Source organism: Erinaceus europaeus, chromosome X (assembly GCF_950295315.1).
Source record: "Erinaceus europaeus chromosome X, mEriEur2.1, whole genome shotgun sequence".
Taxonomy (NCBI): Eukaryota; Metazoa; Chordata; class Mammalia; order Eulipotyphla; family Erinaceidae; genus Erinaceus; species Erinaceus europaeus.
In genome coordinates this window covers 18,340,491-18,363,721 of record NC_080185.1, presented here as the reverse complement: position 1 = coordinate 18,363,721, position 23,231 = coordinate 18,340,491, and the positions used below count along the sequence as shown (strand labels likewise).

The 23,231-nt window shown below is 40.2% G+C and overlaps 1 protein-coding gene across 6 annotated transcripts in view; it reads right to left on the bottom strand.

Annotated features, from left to right (window-relative positions):
- FGF13 (fibroblast growth factor 13) overlaps positions 1-23,231 on the bottom strand; it is a 737,755-nt gene that overhangs the window by 172,515 nt on the left and 542,009 nt on the right. The gene's annotated exons all lie outside the window — the stretch shown is intronic.

Here is a 23,231-nt window from a genome sequence, read left to right as displayed (position 1 = left end):
CTCTCATGTTTGGGAAGAACATAATGTAACTTCAATTGCATTTCTTTTTTTGTAAGCTTCCATGTATTTAATGATATATTGGTAGAGATAAACAGTATGCACTATTAGATGTATCTATATATAATTTATACAAAAATAAAAACACATTTTAAAAGTTTTATTATTTTTAATTTTTTAATTGTTATATTTATTTATTGGATAGAGACAGCCAAAAATTAAAAAAAGGAAGGGGGAGATAGAGAGGGAGAGAGACAGAGAGACACCTACAGCATTGCTTCACCACTTGTGAAACTTTCCCCCTGCAGGTGAGGACTGGGGGCTTGAACCCTGGTCCTTGCACATTGTAACATGTACGCTCAACCAGGTGCACCACCACCCAGCCCCCAAATAAAAACACATTCATGTAGATGTGTGTGGTGATAAAGGCTACAGATGACTGGTGGAATTTACAGATGACAATGATAAATAAGACTTCATTGGTCCATATTTATTGGAATTTAGAAGTTAGTTTATGTTCTCAAGTCTTTCTATTTTGTACCACTTTGAAACATGCAAATCATTTGCATTGTTTGAACCAAAGCACAGACCATGGAGTTAATTTAAAATATAGTTCTGTGAACAATTTATTTTCTGGGCATTTCTCCTCTGAGGCTATTTTTCAATGTCAGAAAAAATCACAGGTATCTACGTCCTGAATCAGCACCTTCCATTACTCATTTTTATTGATGATGATATTTTTTATAGTTGAAACCTGGAGAGAATCTAACATTTGCAATAAGTATGCAGGCACCTGATAACATTACAAATTAGATGTACCTTTCCCATATTCCCTAAGTGCCATTTTGCTTTCGTATGTGCAATCCACCCATTCATTCTGTCACACACATTCAATGGCTATTGATTGAGAGCATTCTGAGTTCCAACCACAGTTGTAGGCACTAAGGGATTCAATCAGTCATTCAGTTTGTATGATTACAGGGCCAGACAATGACACCCTTGTTAAAGCAGACATGTTTGGATGAACAAATACCCAGGTTCAAGCCCCGGGACCCTACGTACAGGTAGGAATCTTCACAAATACTGAAACAGTTTTGCAAGGGTCTCTCTTTCTGCCTATCTCTATCTTCTTATCACCTATCAATATCTGTCTGTCTCCATTCAAGAAATTTATATTTCTAAAAATTTCTATGATAGTATAACTCAAATGCTCATGTTTCTCAAATGCTCAATGCTAGGAGAGCTTTACTTAGCTAGAACACTATTTCTATTGTGCTGAGTTTCTTGGTAACAGCAAAAAAGGGGAGGTGTAGGCATAGTGACTCTTTTAATTATCACATAAAATATGGAAAATATGCAGACATGTGTAGTATTGGTAGAAATGAAGTCACAGTTCCACAAGTGGTCCCCCTATTGAAAACTTTGAGCTAAGCTCTGAATTTTTAGAGTGTGAAGATCAGTATATGATGGAATTATCAGCCACCTACTTTACTGATCCTTTACAGTTTGAGAAAAGTTTAATTCAACAGGAAATAATACTGAACTAAAAGATTCCTGGAATCTTTATATGGAAATATGAATCCTAGAATCATCCTGTCCAATACAGTTGTATGGCCTAATCTGGACAATATTCGAGACCAAGACTTAATGCGATGAAAATGTATGGTTTCGGGGGTTCCCGGAAGATGGCGGACTGAGAAGCCGCTAGTGGCGTGAGCTCTGATCACATCTTCTGGAAACGGTAGGATTTTCTGCCTTTAGCAGGCCAGTCAATAAGGGGCCCTATCGGTGACACCAAGGAGGTGACTATAACTTAATTTGGGTTAAGAATTAGACTAAAGGTGGCATGAACTAGCGGGCAGCTGCTAGAGACTTCCCAGGCGGCGCCGGGCAAGGCGGGTGGGCCGGGCATTGTCCTCTGCCTGGGAAGGCGGCTCCTCCACCAGTTGCAGAGCGCTGCTGGGTGGCCGGCAGAGGACCCAGAGGGAGCACTATAGCTTGGGGGCTTTCTCTTGGGAGTCTCCAGGGACCACCGCGACCGTGAGGGCAGATCCAAAGACTTCTTGAATATAGCTCTCATTGGATCAAAGGACTTGGAGCTAGTTTTCATTTTCGAGAAATCCTTTAAAAAAGTCTGGAGGGGGGGGCTTTCCCGGAAGATGGGGGACTGAGAAGCTGCTAGCAGCTGAGCTCCTAACACATCTCCTGGAAACAACAGGATTTTCTGCCTTTAGCAGGCCAGCCAATAAGGGGTCCTTAGACACCAAGGAGGTGACTATAACTTAATTTGGGTTAAGAATTAGAGTAGGAAAAAAAGGTGGAAAAATTCTTTTTTCTTCCTTTTAATTTTCAAGCATAGCTCCTTCCTGCCACCCCCCCATAAGCAGTCCCTGGGGACCAGCTCCTAGCAGGATACCCCACACCACCAAACAGGGTGCTTTTTTGAATTCACTGATACACATTTGGGAATTTCTTTCACTGCTCTTTAATTACAACTCTTTTACTTATCTTCTCCCTTTTCTCTCTCTTGTCTCTTTTTTTTTAATCTTGTCATACACTTCTTCCTTCTTCTTCTTCGCCTTTCTGAATTTGTGAATTATTTTGGGGAAGAAATCTGACTAGAGTGGATTCTCTATGTGTGTATCTCTGCTCTAGTTCCCTTTCCCCTCTTGTTACCACTAGAATATACAGTGGATAGTAGATTTCCATAACTGTCTATCCTTGCTATCCTGTCTTTTCTTTCTCTTTCTTCACTGGGATTTGGTTACTATATTTCACGGACTGGAGAAATTGTTTGGCTAAGTGGTAACGACTAAACTACTTCAATACTTACTTCAGTTGCTACTGTAATTCCTGAGGTTGGTGAGTGCAATTGTCATAAAGGTATTTAGTACAGTGTTACTTGTACTCAAGACACAACAACTGAGGAACAACAGAGCATAAAAAAAAGAAACACATAAATAAAAAAATAGGTAGATCAAAAACAAATAAAACTGCTACTCCAATGAATGAAGACAATAGCCCAGAAGAAACTACAAATCAGCCAGAAGTAACCATAGATAAGAAAAGTATGCAAGCAATAATAAAATTATTAATCACAGAAATGAAAACAACATTGGAGGAAAAGAATGGCAGTATTAGGGAAACAACAGTTGAGACCCCCAAGGAAAATGCTGATTATCTTGAGGCAATCAGAGAACTGAAAGCTGAAATAGCTGTAATGAAGAAAGAAGCTGAGGCAAGGGAAAGCAGACTAACAGAAGCAGAAAACAGAATTAGTCAGACAGAGGATGAGTTAGAGAAAACTAAGAAACAGGTGAAAGAGCTTAAAAAGAGATTGAGAGACACTGAAAACAACAACAGAGACATATGGGATGATCTCAAAAGAAGTAACATTTGTATAATTGGCCTGCCAGAGGAAGAAAGAGGAAGGGGAAGCAAACATTCTAGAGGAAATAATAGAAGAAAACTTCCCAGACCTGAATAACAGAAAGGATATCAAGATTCAAGAGGCCCAGAGAGTACCAAATAGAATCAACCCAGACCTGAAGACACCAAGACACATCATAGTCACAATGAGAAGAAGTAAGGATAAAGAAAGGATCCTAAAGGCTGCAAGAGAGAAACAAAAACTCACATATAGGGGAAAACCCATAAGAAAATCTGCAGACTTCTCCACTCAAACTCTAAAAGCCAGAAGGGAGTGGCAAAATATCTATCAAGCCCTGAATGAAAAAGGGTTTCAACCAAGGATAATATATCGTGCTAGACTTTCATTCAAACTAGATGGAGGGATCAAAACCTTCTTAGATAAACAACAGTTAAAGGAAGGAACCATCACCAAGCCAGCCCGGAAAGAGTTACTAAAAGACCTCTTATAAACAAGAACATCACTATAATACTTGCAATATATGAGAGCAAACAATTTTGTTAGAACAATGGCACTACAATACATTAAATCTATAATATCAATAAATGTCAATGGCTTAAACTCACCCATCAAAAGGCACAGGGTGGGGGGATGGATCAGAAAACATAACCCAACCATATGCTGCTTGCACGAATCCCATCTGTCACAACAAGATAAACACAGACTTAAAGTGAAAGGATGGAAAACTATCATACAGGCTAACTGACCACAAAAAAGGGCAGGAACAGCCATTATCATCTCAGACATGATAGATTTTAAATTATATAAAGTACTAAAAGATAGGCAAGGACATTACATAATGATTAGAGGATCAATCAGCCAAGAAGACTTAACAATTATTAACATCTATGCACCCAACGAGGGACCATCTAAATACATTAAGCATCTACTAAAAGAATTTCAAAAATACATCAATAGTAATACAATAATAGTGGGAGACTTCAATACCCCACTCTCACACTTAGACAGATCAACAAAGCAGAGAACCAATAAAGATACAAGAGAATTGAATGAAGAGATCGACAGACTAGACCTCTTGGACATTTTCAGACTCTTCCACCCCAAAAAACTGGAATACACCTTCTTTTCAAATCCACATAACACATACTCAAGGATAGACCACATGTTAGGCCACAAAGACAGCATCAATAAATTCAAGAGCATTGAAATCATCCCAAGTATCTTCTCAGACCACAGTGGAGTAAAACTAACATTTAACAACAAACAGAAAATTATTAAAAGACACAGAATTTGGAAACTAAACAACATGCTCCTTAAGAACCACTGAGTCAGAGACTCACTCAAGCAGGAAATTCAAATGTTCCTGGAAACAAATGAAAATGAAGACATAATCTCTCAAAATATTTGGGACACAGCTAAAGCAGTACTGAGAGGGAAACTTATAGCCATACAATCACATATTAAACACCAAGAAGAACCTCAAATGAACGACCTTACTGCACACCTCAAGGACTTAGAAGAAGAGGAACAAAGGAACCCTAAAGCAACCAGAAGGACAGAAATCACTAAAGTTAGAGTAGAAATAAACAACATCGAAAATAAGAGAACCATACAAAAGATCAATGAAGCCAAATGTTGGCTCTTTGAAAGATTAAACAAAATTGACAAACTCCTAGCCAGACTCACCAAACAAAAAAGAGAGGAGACTCAAATTAATAGAATTGTAAACGATGGAGGAGATATCACAACTGACACCACAGAAATCCAGAGAATCCTGCAAAACTGCTATAAAGAACTATATGCCACCAAGCTAGAGAATCTGGAAGAAATGGAACAATTCCTAGAAACCTATGCACTTCCAAAACTGCACCAAGAAGAACTACAAAATCTAAATGTGCCAATCACAGACAAAGAAATTGAAACCGATATTAAGAATCTCCCCAACAACAAAAGTTCTGGACCAGATGGCTTCACAAATGAATTCTATAAAACTTTCAGGAATCAGTTAATACCCATACTTCTTAAGCTATTCCATAAGATTGAAGAAACAGGAATACTCCCTTCCACCTTTTATGAATCCAACATCACCCTGATACCAAAAGCTGATAGGGACAGAACAAAAAAGGAAAACTACAGACCAATATCTCTGATGAACATAGATGCCAAAATATTAAACAAGATCTTGGCCAACCGGATACAGCAACACATCAAAAAGATTGTTCATCATGACGAAGTGGGATTCATCCCAGGAATGCAAGGCTGGTTCAACATCTGTAAGTCAATCAATGTCATTCACCACATCAATAAAAGCAAAGCCAAAAACCACATGATTATCTCAATAGATGCAGAGAAAGCCTTTGACAAAATCCAACACCCATTCATGCTCAAAACTCTACAAAAAATGGGAATAGATGGGAAATTCCTCAAGATAGTGGAGTCTATATATAGCAAACCTACAGCCAACATCATACTCAATGGACAGAAGCTGAAAGCATTCCCCCTCAGATCGGGGACTAGACAGGGCTGTCCACTGTCACAATTACTCTTCAACATAGTATTGGAAGTTCTTGCCATAGCAATCAGGCAAGAGAAAGAAATCAAAGGAATACAGATTGGAAGGGAAGAAGTCAAGCTCTCACTATTTGCAGATGATATGATAGTGTACATAGAAAGACCTAAAGAATCCAGTAGAAAATTACTAGAAGTTATTAGGCAATATAGCAAGTTATCAAGCTACAAAATCAATGTACAAAAATCAGTGGCATTTCTTTATGCAAACACTAACTCTGAAGAAGAAGACATCCAGAAATCACTCCCGTTTACTGTTTCAGCAAAATCAATCAAATACCTAGGAATAAAGTTGACCAAAGAAGTGAAAGACTTGTATGCTGAAAACTATGAGTCGCTACTCAAGGAAATAGAAACTGATACCAAGAAATGGAAAGATATCCCATGCTCATGGATTGGAAGAATAAACATCATCAAAATGAATATTCTCCCCAGAGCCATATACAAATTTAATGCAGTACCCATCAAAATTCCACCAAGCTTCTGTAAGAGAATAGAACAAACACTACAATAATTTATCTGGAACCTGAAAACACCTAGAATTGCCAAAACCATCTTGAGGAAAATAAACAGAAATGGAGGCATCACACTCACAGACCTTAAACTATATTATAAAGCCATCATCATCAAAACAGCATGGTACTGGAACAAAAATAGGCACACAGACCAGTGGAACAGAATTGAAAGCCCAGAAGTAAATCCCAACACCTATGGGCATCTAGTCTTTGATAAGGGGGCCCAAAGGATTAAATGGAAAAAGGAGGCTCTCTTCAATAAATGGTGCTGGGAAAACTGGGTTGAAAAATGCAGAAGAATGAAATTGAACCACTTTATCTCACCAGAAACAAAAATCAACTCCAAATGGATCAAAGACCTAGATGTCAGACCAGAAACAATCAAATACCTAGAGGAAAACATTGGTAAAACACTCTCCCACATACACCTCAAGGACATCTTTGATGAATCAAACCCAATTGCAAGGAAGACTAAAGCAGAAACAAACCAATGGGACTACATCAAATTGAAAAGCTTCTGCACATCCAAAGAAACTATTAAACAAACAGAGAGACCCCTCACAGAATGGGAGAAGATCTTCACATGCCAGACATCAGACAAGAAACTAATCACCAAAATATATAAAGAGCTCAGCAAACTTAGCCGCAAAAAAGCAAATGACCCCATCCAAAAATGGGCAGAGGAAATGAACAAAACATTCACCACAGAGGAGATCCAAAAGGCTAACAAACATATGAAAAACTGCTCTAGGTCACTGATTGTCAGAGAAATGCAAATTAAGACAACACTAAGATAGCACCTCACTCCTGTAAGAATGGCATACATCAAAAAGGACAGCAGCAACAAATGCTGGAGAGGATGTGGGGACAGAGGAACCCTTTTACATTGCTGGTGGGAATGTAAATTGGTACAGCTTCTGTGGAGAGCAGTCTGGAAAACTCTCAGAAGGCTAGACATGGACCTTCCATATGATCCAGTAATTCCTCTCCTGGGGTTATACCCCAAGGACTCCATAACACCCAACCAAAAAGAGGTGTGTACTCCTATGTTCATAGTAGCACAATTCATAATAGCTAAAACCTGGAAGCAACCCAGGTGCCCAACAACAGATGAGTGGCTGAGAAAGCTGTGGTATATATACACAATGGATTACTATGCAGCTATCAAGAACAATGAACCCACCTTGTCTGACCCATCTTGGACAGAGCTAGAAGGAATTATGTTAAGTGAACTAAGTCAGAAAGATAAAGATGAGTATGGGATGATCCCTCTCATAAACAGAAGTTGAGTAAGAAGATCTGAAAGAGAAACTAAAAGCAGAACCTGATCAAATTGTAAGTAGGGCACCAAAGTAAAAACCCTGTGGTGAGGGGTAGACATGCAGCTTCCTGGGCCAGTGGGGGGTGGGAGTGGTTGGGAGGGATGGGTCACAGTCTTTTGGTGGTGGGAATGGTGTGTATGTACACTCCTAGCAAAATGTAGAGATATAAATCAGTAGTTAATTAATATGAGAGGGGGAAAAATCAGTTGTATGTCTCAAAGTTTCTCAAAACACAAACTGAATCTTTTTAATATATAGGCTGTGTATTTGATATGTGGACTCTCTCAAAAGCCTAGACCAAGTAGATTAGAAGCATCCAATAGCACAGCTATATACAAGATACTGAATACTGTACAGCAAACCATAACAAAATGACTTTTCAAAGTTAACCCAATTACCAAATAATGTGATGATAATATTATCTATCGATTGTCTTTTTGAACCATAAGACAGCAGGAACCTCACATCTCCACGATAGATCCCCTACTTCCCCCAGTTCTGTAACCCTTGGACAGGGCCCACTTTCCCGTATGCGTCTCCCAATCCAAACCAAATAATATTGCATCCGCCGATCACAACCTAACCAACGCAATGATTGCCACCTCAACATGCTTCACCTCAGACTGCGTCCAGAGACTTCACATGTGAAATGACAACCCTTCAGCTTCATTACTCGGGTGAGACCTTTCCTTTTATAGTACACTCTAATTTCATCTCAGGTAGTTCACTTTCTAACAAAGTCCCATAACCTAGATATACACCAGTTTCTGTGAGAGAGAGCTTATGTTCACACGTATCCATAAACTACTGCAAAATATATACCTGAAAGCAGAAGTACATTAGATTTTGCAGTGAGTACCTCCCTAACACTTCCTCTCCACTATTCCAAGCTTGGGATCCTTGATTGCTCAACAATTTGTTTCGCTTCCTATGTTAACTCTCTTTTCAATCACCAGGTTCCAGATGCCACCAGGATGCTGGCCAGGCTTCCCTGGATTGAAGACCCCACCAATATGTCCTGGAGCTCTGCTTCCCCAGAAACACACCTTACTAGGGAAAGAGAGACGCAGACTGGGAGTATGGACCAACCAGTCAACGCCCATGTTCAGCGGGGAAGCAATTACAGAAGCCAGACATTCTACCTTCTGCAACCCTCAATGACCCTTGGTCCATGCTCCCAGAGGGCTAGAGAATGAGAAAGCTATCAGGGGAGGGGGTGGGTTATGGATATTGGGTGGTGGGAATTGTGTGGAGTTGTACCCCTCTTATCTTATGTTTTTGTTCATTAATCCTTTCTTAAATAAAAAATTGAAAAAAAAGAGAAAGAAAAAAAGAAAATGTATGGTTTTTAAATGTCAGCTGAGAGCCACTGTCAGTGATGCAATGTGGCTTGTGCAGTGAGATGTGCCTTGGCTGACTCCTCCAGGCAGTTTAGAATAGTTCAGTCTGTGAAGTAGTGGTATTCTTGTTGAATGAATCAAAATTGATCTGGCACTAGGTTTCTTATGGTGCTCTTTTGTTGGAATACAGCTGATTATTCTATTTTTGCACTGGCTGTGACTTACTGCTCTCTGAATAGCTAAACACATATTCCTCCTACTTGTCACCATAATCACCACCATACCAACCATTATGACAACAAGAAATTCCTGCTGCCAAAATTCACATGAACTCAGATGATGAGACCCACATTGGTACAATGCCAATGTCTCTGGTCATGGCAAAAACAAATAGCTTCCAATTACAGTGGACACTGTCACATTTAAATCTATGAATATACAACAGGTCACGACCACACAGACCTGGCCTGGATATTGAATAGAAGACACATCTTCCTGTGTTTCCTCTCCACAGGGAGCATGCCAAGTCAATTTAAATGTTGGCATTCTGCTTGAAACTGGAGCGAACACTTCCTGCAAAATAGATGTAGTGCAATTCAACATATGCCTATCATTTATAGTAGAATGTTGGGGGAGTGATAAAATCAAATGGACAATATGCTGATGATTATTAAAATTGGGTAGTGTATTTCTGGAGGTTCACTACACCAATTCTTCCCATTAGTATGTTTGACTTTTTTTTGCATAATATAAGATGTGTTGAATTATATGTGGAGAGTATTCACTGACTGGAATATCTTATTTTTTTACTTGATCATATGTTGGTCATCATTGGGGATTTGCTGCTCCAGGATGACTTTATTTTTAAAATATTTATGTCATGTATTTGTTTATTTAGTTAGTTATTTTGGATAGAGACAGTAGTTGAGATGGAAGGGAGAGTAAGAAGGTGAGGAAGAGGGAGAGGAGAGGGAGAAGCAAAGGGAGAGGAAGAAGGAGAGGGAGAAGCAAAGGAGAGGAAGAAGGAGAGGGAGAGGGAGATCTGTAGTACTATTTCACCACATGTGAGGCTTCCCCAGTGCAGGTGGGGATTGGGGGTTTGAACCCAAGTCCTTGCATACTGGAATGTGTGCACTCCACGAGGTGAACCATCACCTGGCCCCTCAGGATGGAAAGAAAGAAAAGAGGGATGGAGTTCTGGTGGTGGGAATTGTGTGGAATTGTACCCCTCTTATTCTATGGTCTTGTGTTTTCATTTTATAAATAAACCTAATTAAAAAAAAGACAAAGAGGGAGAGACAGATACAATGGCACTGAAGCTTTTCCCCGTGCCATAGAACTCTCATATGGTGCACTGAGGGCTTGAACCTGTGTTATTGGTATGGTAAAGTAGGTGTACTCCCAAATGATCTCTCTCTCTCCCCTACCTTTTTTGTCTGTTTAATGTAGACTCCGTGAAACAGAAATATTTGATTCTCTTCTGCATCCCTAGGCTCTCAAATAATGTTTGTATATAACAGAAACAACATTTTTTTCTGTGACACCATAGTCGCACACATGCCAGATTTCAATACTAATGGGGTAGTTTCTCACAGTATATACATATTGGATAGAGACAGAGAGAAACTGAGATGGAAGGGGTGATAAAGATATATAGGAGCCAGGTGGTAGCACATCAGTTAAGTGCACATGTTACAGTGTGTAATGACCCTGGTTTCCACCCCAGGTCTCCTCCTGTAGGAAGGCAGCTTCATGAGCTGTGAAGCAGTGCTGCTGGTCTATCTATCTACCTATCTATCTATCTATCTATCTATCTATCTATCTATCTATCTATCTATCTATCTCTGTATGTGTCTCTCTTTCCTACCGTATGTCTCTGTCTCTATCAAATTAATAAAAAATATTTAAAAAGATATAGAGATACAGAGAGAGACACCTGCAGTGCTGCTTTACTGCTCATGAAGCTTCCCCTCTGTGGAGAGGGGGTTGAACCTGGGTCCTTGCTCACTGTCATGTGTGTGCTCAATTGAGTGCATCACCACCCAGGCCCCGTCACTTTTATTTTAAACTTAGAGCCAAAAAAAATCCAGAATAATGGAGCTTCCCCTGGTGCTATGTCATATCCATCAAGCACCAGGGTTCAAACCCAGGCCTTGTGCTCAGCAACATATGTGCCCTATCACGTGAACTGTTTTCACCCCTAATATTTTAAAGATGAATAGTCAGATTCAAGTGTCACAAAGAGAGTCATCTTGATTAATCCATCTTCTCTCTTCCCTCTGGTAGACTGATTGTATTTCACATTAATGAAAAAGCTATTCTTCCTCTTTTCCTGGGATTTTTGTGGTTGTTTCACTAGTATGTTTTGTTGTTACTTCCTGGAATGCTCATTTCCAGAAAATGAACGCTTTGCTTTTGACACCATCCCCCTAAAAACAAACAAACATACGTGACTTCATCAAATGACCTGCCCTAGGCCTGTGTGCTTAACAAAGACAGTTAGCCATTAGCTGATGTCTGCCACATAGCTGGTAAACACTGACCTAAATGTTACACTGAATGATAACAGCAGTTCACTGCCATTCAACAATCAGCAATGGTTTATGCCCAACTTCTAGCCATTTTCTTCTGGGCATCTGGAAGTTACACACATGCCAAACAGGTGGTGGTGACACAACTAGTCAGTAAACACCATGGGCACTGGTTGTCCACTGTGATTCACTGGCAGACAGCATCTTGCATGTTCTGCCAGGAAATGTGTTGCCAGTGTGACTCCACTGGAAAGGGTTCTTAGAAGCCTGTGCCCAGCATCCTCCAGAGGTCTCTCAGTGTACTTTCATCGCCCTGCTCACCATGCTCTTCCTCTTTTCGCCATAATAATTTTTAGACAGGTGGAGGGCCAGGTGCTAAATCTTGGAAGTCCTTATAATAAATCACCCAACCTGGGCATGGTCATGGAAATTCTTGGTATTTTTTTCTACTACTCACTCATCATGTCTCATGAAATAGATATGCTTTATACTCATTACATATCACAAGACAGCCTCAGATTAGCTGTAGGCTGTAAGCTCCATGAAGACAACAAGCTTAGTTTCATTGCTGGCACATGCACATTCTTGGGAACCAGGGAGGTGGCTTAATGTCAGTCCATAAAGTCTGCATTCCTGAAATCCCAGAGGTCCTAAGTTCAATTCTTGGTGTCACCATAGGCCAGAGATGAGCAGTGCTCTTATCTCCCTCCCTTTTTATCTCTCCCTGATAAAAGTAAATATTTTTTCACAAAATAAAATATTTATGCAGTGCACAAATCAATAATAAAACAAGGAAAGAAACTAGAGGGCTATGTTTGGGAAATTAAAGCTTTAAGTCTGTACTTACAAATTCATCCTTAAAGGCAGAAGAATAGTTAAAGTAAATATTTGTTCTGATTTTTACACATCAGGGTCTAATAAATCATAATGGAGTCCAAGTCTAAAATGATAATAAGAATTAGAAAATATAATCTAACACATTCAGCTCTTGTCCCTTTAATTTAGAATGACATCTGGTTTATATAATCCTTGAAAATGTGGCTATTTAATAAACAAATAAATGAACATGAATATCAAATTCAGACTGTATAATAAAATGCTAAATAATAAATTTACTTATACCCAGAATAGGAATTCAGTCTGAACTATGAAAATCCAGTCATTAGCAAGTCATCTCAAATTTGCATTTTTTTCAGGAGAACTTATCTGAATTTCATAGGTTTGCTTATTTTGGGATAAGATTTCCTAGCTTTTAGCTTTTAACCATTTACTGTAATTACAAAAAAATACAATAAACACTAAGAAAGGAACAGCACTTGCCAGAAATATCATGGAACCTAGGTATCACCTTCATTTCAGGGGTGTTACAGACTGAATTTCATGTCCCCCAAATTCACATGGTGAAGACCTAATCCCCTCAGAATGTAACTATATTGGGGTTAGAACATGGGAAGAGAAAGAAGAGAGAGAGAGAGAATAAAAGAGAGAGAGAGCAAGTATTACCTTGGCATATACAGTGCCAAAGATCAAACTCAGGACCTCATGCATCTATGGGCTGAACTCAGTCACTGAGTTAGCCCCTCTACTGAAGAAGGGAGGGTCTTCAAAGAGATGAATTAATTAAGAGGAAATCATGAGGGTGAAAGGCCACACACACACTGAAAGTTGTCCATGTAAGAAGAGGCAATGTGGACACACAAAGATAAAGGGGAATGCATGTGCACAGAAGAAAGTAAGGACACAGCAAGATGGTGGATGTCTACAAGCCAAGGGAGCAAGCTCTGAAGAAAATCCTGGACTTCCAGGAGGCCTGGCCATGAAGTAACTGGGACCAAATCACCTCTCCTCCCAAAACAACAAATAAATACAAGAGACCCAGCCGAAGTCATAATCTACAGCTGAAAGTTCTGCAGCCTCAGGTGGGTGCTCGCGTGTTGTTGGAGCAAAAAGTGGCACGCGCTTGGGTTGAAGAACAGCAGTGAAATCAGAGCTCTGGGCAGCACAGGTGCTGAGACGCACCATTTTGGAGATTTCACTTTAAGTACAGCAAGTAAGTAACATTGTTCTTTGTGCTGGAAGAAAGGAGACAGGGGCTTAAAACCTCTCAGTGTTTGGGGTGGGGTGGGGTGCTTAGCCTTCTGAATTTGAATTTAAGGCAAGGACACAACATAAAACAGGGCATTTGTGAACACAAGACAGCCCAAAGCAACCACCCCTCCAGCCCATCCCACCCCCGCTTCCCCAGCAGATCATACAAACAAGAGAAACCTAGAGATCACAACAGAACCACCTGATGGCCATCAATAACCAGCACACACACACACACACACACACACGCACAAAGCAGAAGCAGAGAAACAGAACTAAACAGCCAAATATGCCCTCTCAGCCAGACAGAAATGAAACAGAAGAAATCCAATGAATTACAGATTTAGAGAGACATTCAGAGACAGACTACACAGAGGTCATTGTGAGGTTTCTCTTAAGAATTTAACAAGAATTAAAAGAGCATGTTTCTATGGAATTAAAACACACAAGAGAGGAACTTATAACAGAGTTAACTAAGAATCTTCAAATCTTGAAAGAAGAAATTCAGTCAGAAATCCAGGGAATAACAGACACTCTAACTGCAATCCATGCCCAGGTAGAAGGCTTAGGAAGTAAATCCACACACTCAGAAGAAATAATCTCCATTCTAGAAGCCATTCCTTCAATTCAAAGATGAGGGAGAGGAATGGTTTAGAAAGAATGAAGCAACTCTGTGAAATTGCAGACTCCATCAAAAGACTGAATATAAGAGTGATAGGTATATCCGAAGAGGAGGACAAGGCCAAAGGCCCAGAGCCCATTTTCAGAGCAATTTTAGCTGAGAACTTCCCGCACTTAGGAAACCATCAGAACATTCTCATTCAAGAGGCCGGATGATCACCCAGATTTATAAATACAAAAATAGCAATGCCAAGGCACATTATTATAAAACTATCAAAAGTCAATGACAAGGAAAAAAATGCTGGCTGCTAGGGAAAGGAAAGAAATTACATACAAAGGCACAGCTATAAGACTTTCATCAGAATTCTCTTCACAAACTCTAAATGCAAGGAGAGAGTGGAATGACATATTCAAAGTTCTAAAGGAGAGGAAATTTCAGCCACAAATATTGTATCCTGCAGAATTATCCTTCATATATGTGGGAGAAATAAAGGTTTTCTCAAATATGCAAGAACTAAAGGAATTTGCCACAATCAACCCCACCTTACAAGAACTACTGAACTGAGTTCCACAAGAAAGGAGGAAGCAAAGAAATACACGTTCCAAACAGCAGTTGCAGACGCTACCATGACATCAACCTGACTTACATGGACAGACGACCTCACCTATGTACCCTGGAACCCCGCCTCTTCAGAGCCCTGCCCCAGTAGTGAAAGATGGGGACAGGCTGGGAGCATGGATCAACCTATCAATTCCCATGTCCATTGGAGAAGCAATTACAGAAACCAGACCTACCACCTTCTGTACCCTATAATAACCTTGAGTCCATGCTCCCAGAGATATAAAGGATAGGAAAGCTTCCAGTGGAGTGGATGGGATATGGAACTCTGGTGGTGGGAAATGTGTGGAATTTCACCCCTTATTCTATGGTCCTGTTTACATTTTCCATTTTTTATTTTTCAAATAAATTAAATTAAAAACAAAAAGAAAGGAATAGAGGCAGGACCATAGAAAAAGACTGACAAATATATATAACAAGAGATAGATAGCTATAGAAATAATAGTCAACCTATATCTGTAACCTTGGGAGAACTGCTGTAGTTTCCAATGGAGGGAAATGGTGACAAACAATTTTGGTGGTGGGAATGGTTTGGAATTATACCCATGTTATCTCATAATTTTGTGAATTAATAATAAATCACTAATATTTTTTTTAAAAGAAAATAATCCTGCTCCAAATCTTGATTTTTGAACTGCTAACTTCTAGAACTACAGGGAAATAAATTTCCTTTGTGGTATTTTCTTAGGGCAACCCTGGGAAACTAATTTAAAGAATTTATTTCTCCTTTGGATGACATTATCTGCACATCCCTGTCAGACAAGAGAAAAGAGAAAGCAGCTGGCAGTCAAGGATTTTAGGAGCCCTGGGCAGTTTATCCCTCCATTCAGCTGCCTAGTCAAATTTCAGGCTAGAGAAGCCAAGTGGGGGCTGCAAAGGAGTTTGGGAAAGGACTGGCTAGAGAGAGTTTTAAGTAGCCCACTGTGAGCTGGTTATTAGCAGACAAGTTCCTGGAGATGGCAGCATTCGCTAATGATTACTCCTTCAGACTGTACAGTTGCCTTTGTGCATTTCCCAGCAATTTCAAGTAAAGGAAGAAGCAATGGGCTCAAGTAAAGTAAGGACCCTTGCCAGGACCATATGTTCCTAGCTGGGTGGGGAGCTCTAGTAAAGCTTGTAGAAAAGAACTGCTTCCTCTTCCTTAATTCCATGAGCTCTACCCCACCCAGCCCTTTAGCAGAGCAAAAATGTCAGGCTGCCTAGGGATAATTATACCATTGCATCACCCATTTCGGGTTGAAATTTGCCCCCAACAAGTCAGCCTTGTGTTCACAGTCTTGCCCATCCTTTTATCCCCTTCTTCACCTCATCACAACACTCCCTGCACAATTCTGGCTCTAGCCTTGTGTTCCCACTGGACCCTCCATCTGGACTACCTTCCTTCCCTTAACCTAATTCCAATCCTTTATCTAGAAATGTCTAGTCTGAACTCAGCTACTGTCTCCAATAAAGGTAAGTTTGGACACTGCACCCAGAAGTTCCTTCTCTGATCATAACAATATGCTGAGATAAGACCCACACACTAGTACCACATATAGGTATCCAGGCATTCACAAATGGAAGCAAGCAACAGAAGAGAGGAGAAACACCTCCTTTGCACACCTAGCTTGACACTTCTTAGCTTGGCACCTAGTCACATGGGGACATGTATGGTATGGCTGACTCTAAGGTCATATTGCATTTTAAGTATGCTGGCCATTGCTGCCTCAGGGTTCCCTTCCCTTGCCATTATCAACCCACTTCTGTATCATCAGAGCTTTACCTTTGGCATGTGTCACTGGGTAATCTCCCAGGCTACTTGTGATTCTCAGAATATATTTGAATATATTTGTAGGTGTTGAATATATTGTAGAAGCAAATTTCAAGCCAGCATGGAAGCTCAGGGAATTTCTAGAAAACCTGAAAATCACTCTTTTGCTATAGTTGTCATTATTAAAATGACAGTGAAATGCTTGAGAGGAGAGTTCGTTGTTTCCTGCTAACTGCTCTGTGCCTAGAAAGGTGTGTGAGCCAAGAGTGAGTTGGCTTTATAACTGGCATAGCAAAGGAACAGAAGTTGGTTGATACCAATAATTACCTATTATGAAGTCCCTAATTAAAGAATGCTCAGATTAAAGAGTGAAACTATGAGGAATGGTGGACAAGGGGCTTTGCAGATTGAGAGAAGAAAGGAGGTAGTCCTTGAGCATGTCTTGTAAAGCCTCTGCATATGAGAGCCTTTGATGAACTTTACACATACTATAGAATTCAATCCCTTTAGCTATACTATGAAGCTAGTGTTGTTACCACCCCTCATGTCTGACTTGACAACATACAAGGTTAATCTCACTAAACATGACTCCTTCAAGTTCCACCTAAGGTGAGGTGAAGAAGGTGAATTAATCCTTCTAAATAGCTAAGTAGTATTCCATTTTGTACATATATCACAGCTTTCTTAGCCACACATCTCTTGTTGGACACCAAAGTTTCCCTTCAAATATTTGATGGTTCTCTCAATTAACATTTAAATATTTGATTCATCTAGAGTTTACTTTTGTGTATGGTGAGGTGAAGTGGTTCAGTTCCATTCTTCTGCATGTTTCAAACCAATTTTCCAAACACCATTTGTTGAAGACAAATGTTAATTCTTCTAATTCATAAACACAGGACATCTTACCATTGCTTTGTATCTTATTTCTATTTCCTTCAATAATCATACTCTTCAGTAGGAATGGGTGTCTGTTCCTGCAAGTCAAGATGGAAATGGAGAACAAGTGCAGGAGAAGCCAGAGCAATTCCTAAATGTCTCTCACTATACCACCTCCTATCTCCAGAGCTCATGTGACCTTTCTAAGCTAGTCTTCTTTCCCTCTATGTAAAATTTAAGGGAATGCACCCTTGGAATGTGGAGATGGGTCAGCCCTGGGTAAACACAGCCTTCTCTAAACAAAGGCTAGAACATCCTACTCACAGTGTTATTGTTTCAGCTCCAACCCAAATGGAGGAATCCAATAGCCTGGATAATCAGTAGGAGACTGTTGTTGACTAGGAAACATTGAGACTCCTGGGTACTAGTGCCAAGCATCAAAGCTCTCATCTTTGACCCTCAGTGTCTCCCTTCTCAGTGGCCAATATCTAGTGGTGGATATGAAGCAGCCCCTTATCTTACATGGGGCCTGCAAGTCCCTTGCTACACCACTTGGCTCTCTCTTAAAACTACTACTGAGGCCAGGTGGTAGCACACCTGGCTAAGCGCACACATTACAGCCCATAAGGATCCAGGCTCAAGCCCCTGGTCCCCACCTTCAGGGGAGAAACTTCATGAGTGGTAAAGCAGTGCTGCAGGTGTCTCTCTATTTTTTTCTCTATTTACACCTCCCCTCTCAATTTCTCTCTACCTCTATCCAATAATAAATACAGAAAATAAAGGGATTTAACAACTAAAAAACAAAAACTACTACTACCAGTCAGCCCTCAAGCATTCTGGTCCTGCAGCTTTTTTTAATCTTTCCTTTTCATTTTTTTCTTCTGTTTTTGCTTTTGCTGCAAGTTCTGATGACAAAAAACTCTCTCAGAAATAAAAATCATTTATCTTTGTTAAAGGACGCAGCTGAAATCAATAAAGGCATTCTACCTTAGATAACAGCCATTTCATTTATGCTGATTTAATAATAGGTCCGCAATGACTTATGTGGCCATTTACTAATGGAAAATAATTAGAGTGGCTCATGTGAATAAATTCATGACCTCCTTTGCTTTTTAATAATCTGGGAATGGATGGTCTGCAATATTTTAATACAAATGTGCTCATAGCCCTCTTGTAATAAGTGAGAGTTGAGAGGGTAAAAACAGACTGGACACAACTTATACTCAATTTCCATTGCTGCTAGGCTTGAGGCATTGTTGTCTTTGGGTTCATTAGATAAGAAAACAATTTCTTCCTAGTTGAAGATTCACCTGACTAACATCTTGGAAAGACATTGTGAATCTGATGACACCAGTTTTGTTCTACAAACTCAACATATCCTTATTTTAGCAGCTGACTGTAGGCACTGAGTATATTAAGTGAGTATTGCTGGCCCATCTCCTTCAGGCTTATTTCAAACTGGTCACCTTCCCTGTAAAATGCCATTTATGACTACTGACTGAGAGGGAGCTATTTATAGTAAGCTAAGCAGGGCGTTGCTCCTGCAGACACCTCAGGTGTGCTTTTCTCATCACCTGCTTCTCTAGACCAGCAACCAAGGGTGAAAATGAAGCTGGGATATACACTGAGGAGATAGAAAACTGCAGAGTAACTTCAGAGGTTCAGCTCGCTGGCCCCAGGTCCTGGATCACAAGGAGACTGGAGTAGTCTCTAGCTCTGTTCAGTGCAATCCTATCTGCCTTGCTTTGTGGGCTAAGCCTGTGTTCTCCATGGCCTCCTTTGTCCTACTTCTCTACCAGAGTATGTAAAATGGTGATGTTATGGTGTCCAGAGTCACAGAGTTCTGCCTTGTTGCTGCCACACAGGAGCTGTTCAACTTTGAGCAATCCTGTCAACTCTCTGAATCTTGGTTGTTCATCTGCAAATTGGGGATGTGCAAGTTTGTCACCAGGATAAGAGGAGAGGGTGTAAGAAGAGAAACTAGGCTAGAGAAACAGCTCACTGGGTAGGGTGCTTTCACTTCCATGTGTGCAGCCAAGGTTCTAGCCCTGGTACCACATGAGATGATGGGCAACTGAGTTTTTAAAGAAACTTCAGTGTTGTGGTATCTCTCCATACCTCAGTCTCTCTATATGAGAGAAATCGAGCCAAAGCAGTGAGATCATGCATGCAATTGCTGGCTCCATAAAAAATAACATAAATGGGGACAGGCAGAGGTGGGGGGAGAGCTTCACCAGAGGTGAAGCAGGGCTACAGGTCTCTGTATCCCTCTCACCACTCCATTCTCAGTTTCTCTCTGTCTCTATCTAATGAAGAAATTAAAAAAACACAAACTATAATAAATGGATGCAGCTGACACAAAAGGGCTTTTTTTTGCCACTAGGGTTATTGCTGGGGATCAGTGTCAGCAATAGGAATCTACCGCTCCAGGTGGCTGCCCCCCCCCCTTTTTATCTTTTCATTGTATTCTATAGGACAGACAGAAATTGAGAAGGAAGGAGAAGACAGAGAGGGAGAGGGAAAGATAGACATAGACCTACTCCATTGCTCATGAAGCATCCCCCCCAAGCAGGTGGGGAGTGGGGGGATCAAACCCACATCTTTGTGCGTAGTACTGAGTGCACTTAAATGTTGCACTGCCACCAGGCCCCCCCACAAAAGGACTTTCACTATATGATAATGTCTTCTGATAACACAGAAGATCAAGACCCTTTCACAGCACTTCCTCCCCGCAAAAAATGATGATTGATACAGCTACTTCATGAATAAAAGCAACCTTCAAGTATATCTGCAGTGGGACAGTGCTAGATTTCAAGCAGTAAGAAGGCAGATGATGGTTCCAATTCAAGCAGTAATCTGGTTCTGAGACTTCAGAATTTCTTTCAGCTTTGGCAGCCTTCATAAGTCTCAGAGATGCTCACAAAATAGTGCCCCAGCAATGCAAAGTGCATCCAGATACAAGTGTTTTATGCCAGAGTTCACCTAACAAAGTTTTCCGTATGTATGTATATGTACATGTACACTCATTTAAAAATAAATAAATAAAGGCAATGGGTAAAAAACCTGTTGTAAATGTTTGAAAAGTGGCCCTTTTATATTAAAATCCTTTGAGTTTCAGTATGGATTTGTGGGAAAAAGGACAAAATAGAGCCTAATTGACAGCTTCACTTTTCCAAGATGGAGTCCTCTTAGACAACTGAGATTCCAGAACACTCCCACATGGGTGGGGGAGGGTGTTGGTGGTGACCCAAACCTTGAAAATGTAAGGATGATTCACTGACCTTTAGAAGACAGAAGGCTACAAGACTTGCCTTTGTCCACACTATCCGTGTTCCACTGACAGTGAACGCCCCCAGTTTTCCCCCAGTCCACTAATGTGCAATAGGGACTCTATTAACAGATGGCCTGGATTAGAATCCACATCTAGTCTGTACTGACTAGGCCATCAAATGCTCCTCTAGGAGATGTACCTAGAAAGCTACAAGGAAAAAAGAAAGCCTAAACAGTAGGAAGAGCACAGGTCATGATGAAAGCACCTCTAGGAACACATGTCTAGGCAGACATTACATTTCCCCAGGCACCACATATAATTCAGAACAAGCAGGTTGATACTCTTTGTTCTGATATCAGTAGAATCACCATGTGAATTATGCTGAAAAGCACCACAGGAGGTTAATTTCAGTCAGCTACAAAGGCCCTTGGCAGTATGCCTTATGGCCCTTGAGATGATACTGTCTATGTCACTGCTTGTTCTGTCCTCACTTGCCATTCAGTTCTTATTAATCATTACTTGTGGATTCCAAAACTCACTCAATACCTTTGAATTGACTACGTCTGCTGTCCCTGAGCACTAAGCATTTCTATTGGAACTGCTTTAGCATATTTAAGCTCACGGGATTTGGAAGGGTCCACTGAAGCATCAACTAGCTTTGCAAAGTTGAAGTAACCTTAGGAAAATGAGACTCCAGGTAATTCTTTTGTGAGTGGGATAGGGTATTGGGCTATGGGCAAGACAAAGAAAGAAGCTGGCAGACAGTGTATTGTTTATGAGAAGACTGAAGGCTACAGCTATACCATAAACTAAGAGGAAATATTACAGCAGACACCATAAAATCTAAATTATTATGCAAGGTTTCTATGAACAACTATATGCCACAAAAGTAGAGAAACTGGGTGAGATGGATAAAGTTTTAGAAGAATATATCCTTTGGAGAATAAACTAAGAGGAACTATAAAATATCAATAGACCAACTACAGCAAAATAAATAGAAACCATAATCAAAACCCTGTCTCACAACCAAAATTCAGGCCTAGATAGTTTTAGAAATGAATTTTTCAAAACCTTTAAGAAGGAACTACTATGTTTGCTCCACAAGCTCTTTCAAAATATCAAAGACAAAGGAATACTACCCAATATGTTCTATGAAGCCAATGTCACCATGACACCAAAATCAGACAGAGACACACTAAAAAAGATGACTATAGACAGATATTTCTAATGAGCATATTGGTTTATCAGAAAAGTCATGATACATTTTTCTGTTTATTAAAAATGTGTCATACGATGGGCCTAGATCTAGAAAAAAATCCCTTTATGCATTGTGACCAGTCATCTCTATCAAGAACAACAAAATGGATCCCTTTGTGGGCTCCCATAGGACCTTGCCCTCAACATGAACCAACAATGGTAGACAATGTTCTCTCCTAAAGGAGGATGGAGAACATACTCTATGCTACACCTGAGGAAAATGGATACTGATATTGTGCAGCTTTAAAGTTCCTACTCATGACTACAGAATGTACAGGGATGCATAGGTCACATAGGCTCCTAAGCTGAATATGGGCCCCAGATCACAGCAAATCAATGGAGTTTACAGTCAACAATATTTATACTACTTTCCCATATTAGGGAGCTACTCTCTTCCCTGAACCAGGTTTCTGGTCCTTTTTCCAGCCATGACATCATCTCCCCAGACAATAACTTGGATCTACCTGCATATCAAATTTCAGGTTCAGAGGAAAAAATAAAAAGAAAAAAAACCTAGTATAGCCACAGGCCCTTTGATATATAACTAAAATATGCCTACTAGCTATCTACAAAATGGAGTACCCCCCAACTCTTCATCTGCACTATTCTAGCCATTAGGTTCATCATTGGTCAACAGTTTGGCTTTATATGTTAACTCTGTTTTCAACCACCAGGTTCCAGATACTAGCATGATGCCAACCAGACTTCCTTGGACAGACAATCTCACCAATGTGTCCTGGAGCTCTGCTTCCCCAGAACCCCGCCTCACTAGGGAAAGAGAGAGGCAGGCTTGGTGTATGGATTGAGCTGTCAACACCCATGTTCAGCAGGGAAGCAATTACAGAAGCCAGACCTTCCACCTTCTGCACCCCATTATGACCCTGGGTCCATACTCCCACAGGGTTAAAGAATAGGAAAGGTATCAGGGGAGGGGATAGGATACAGAGTTTTGGTGGTGGAAATCATGTGGAATTGTAACCCTCTTATACTATGGTTTAGTCAATATTTCCTTTTTATAAATAAAAAATTAAAAAATAAAATAAATAAAAGTACAACCTTAAAAAATTTGCCATTGAAAAATGTGT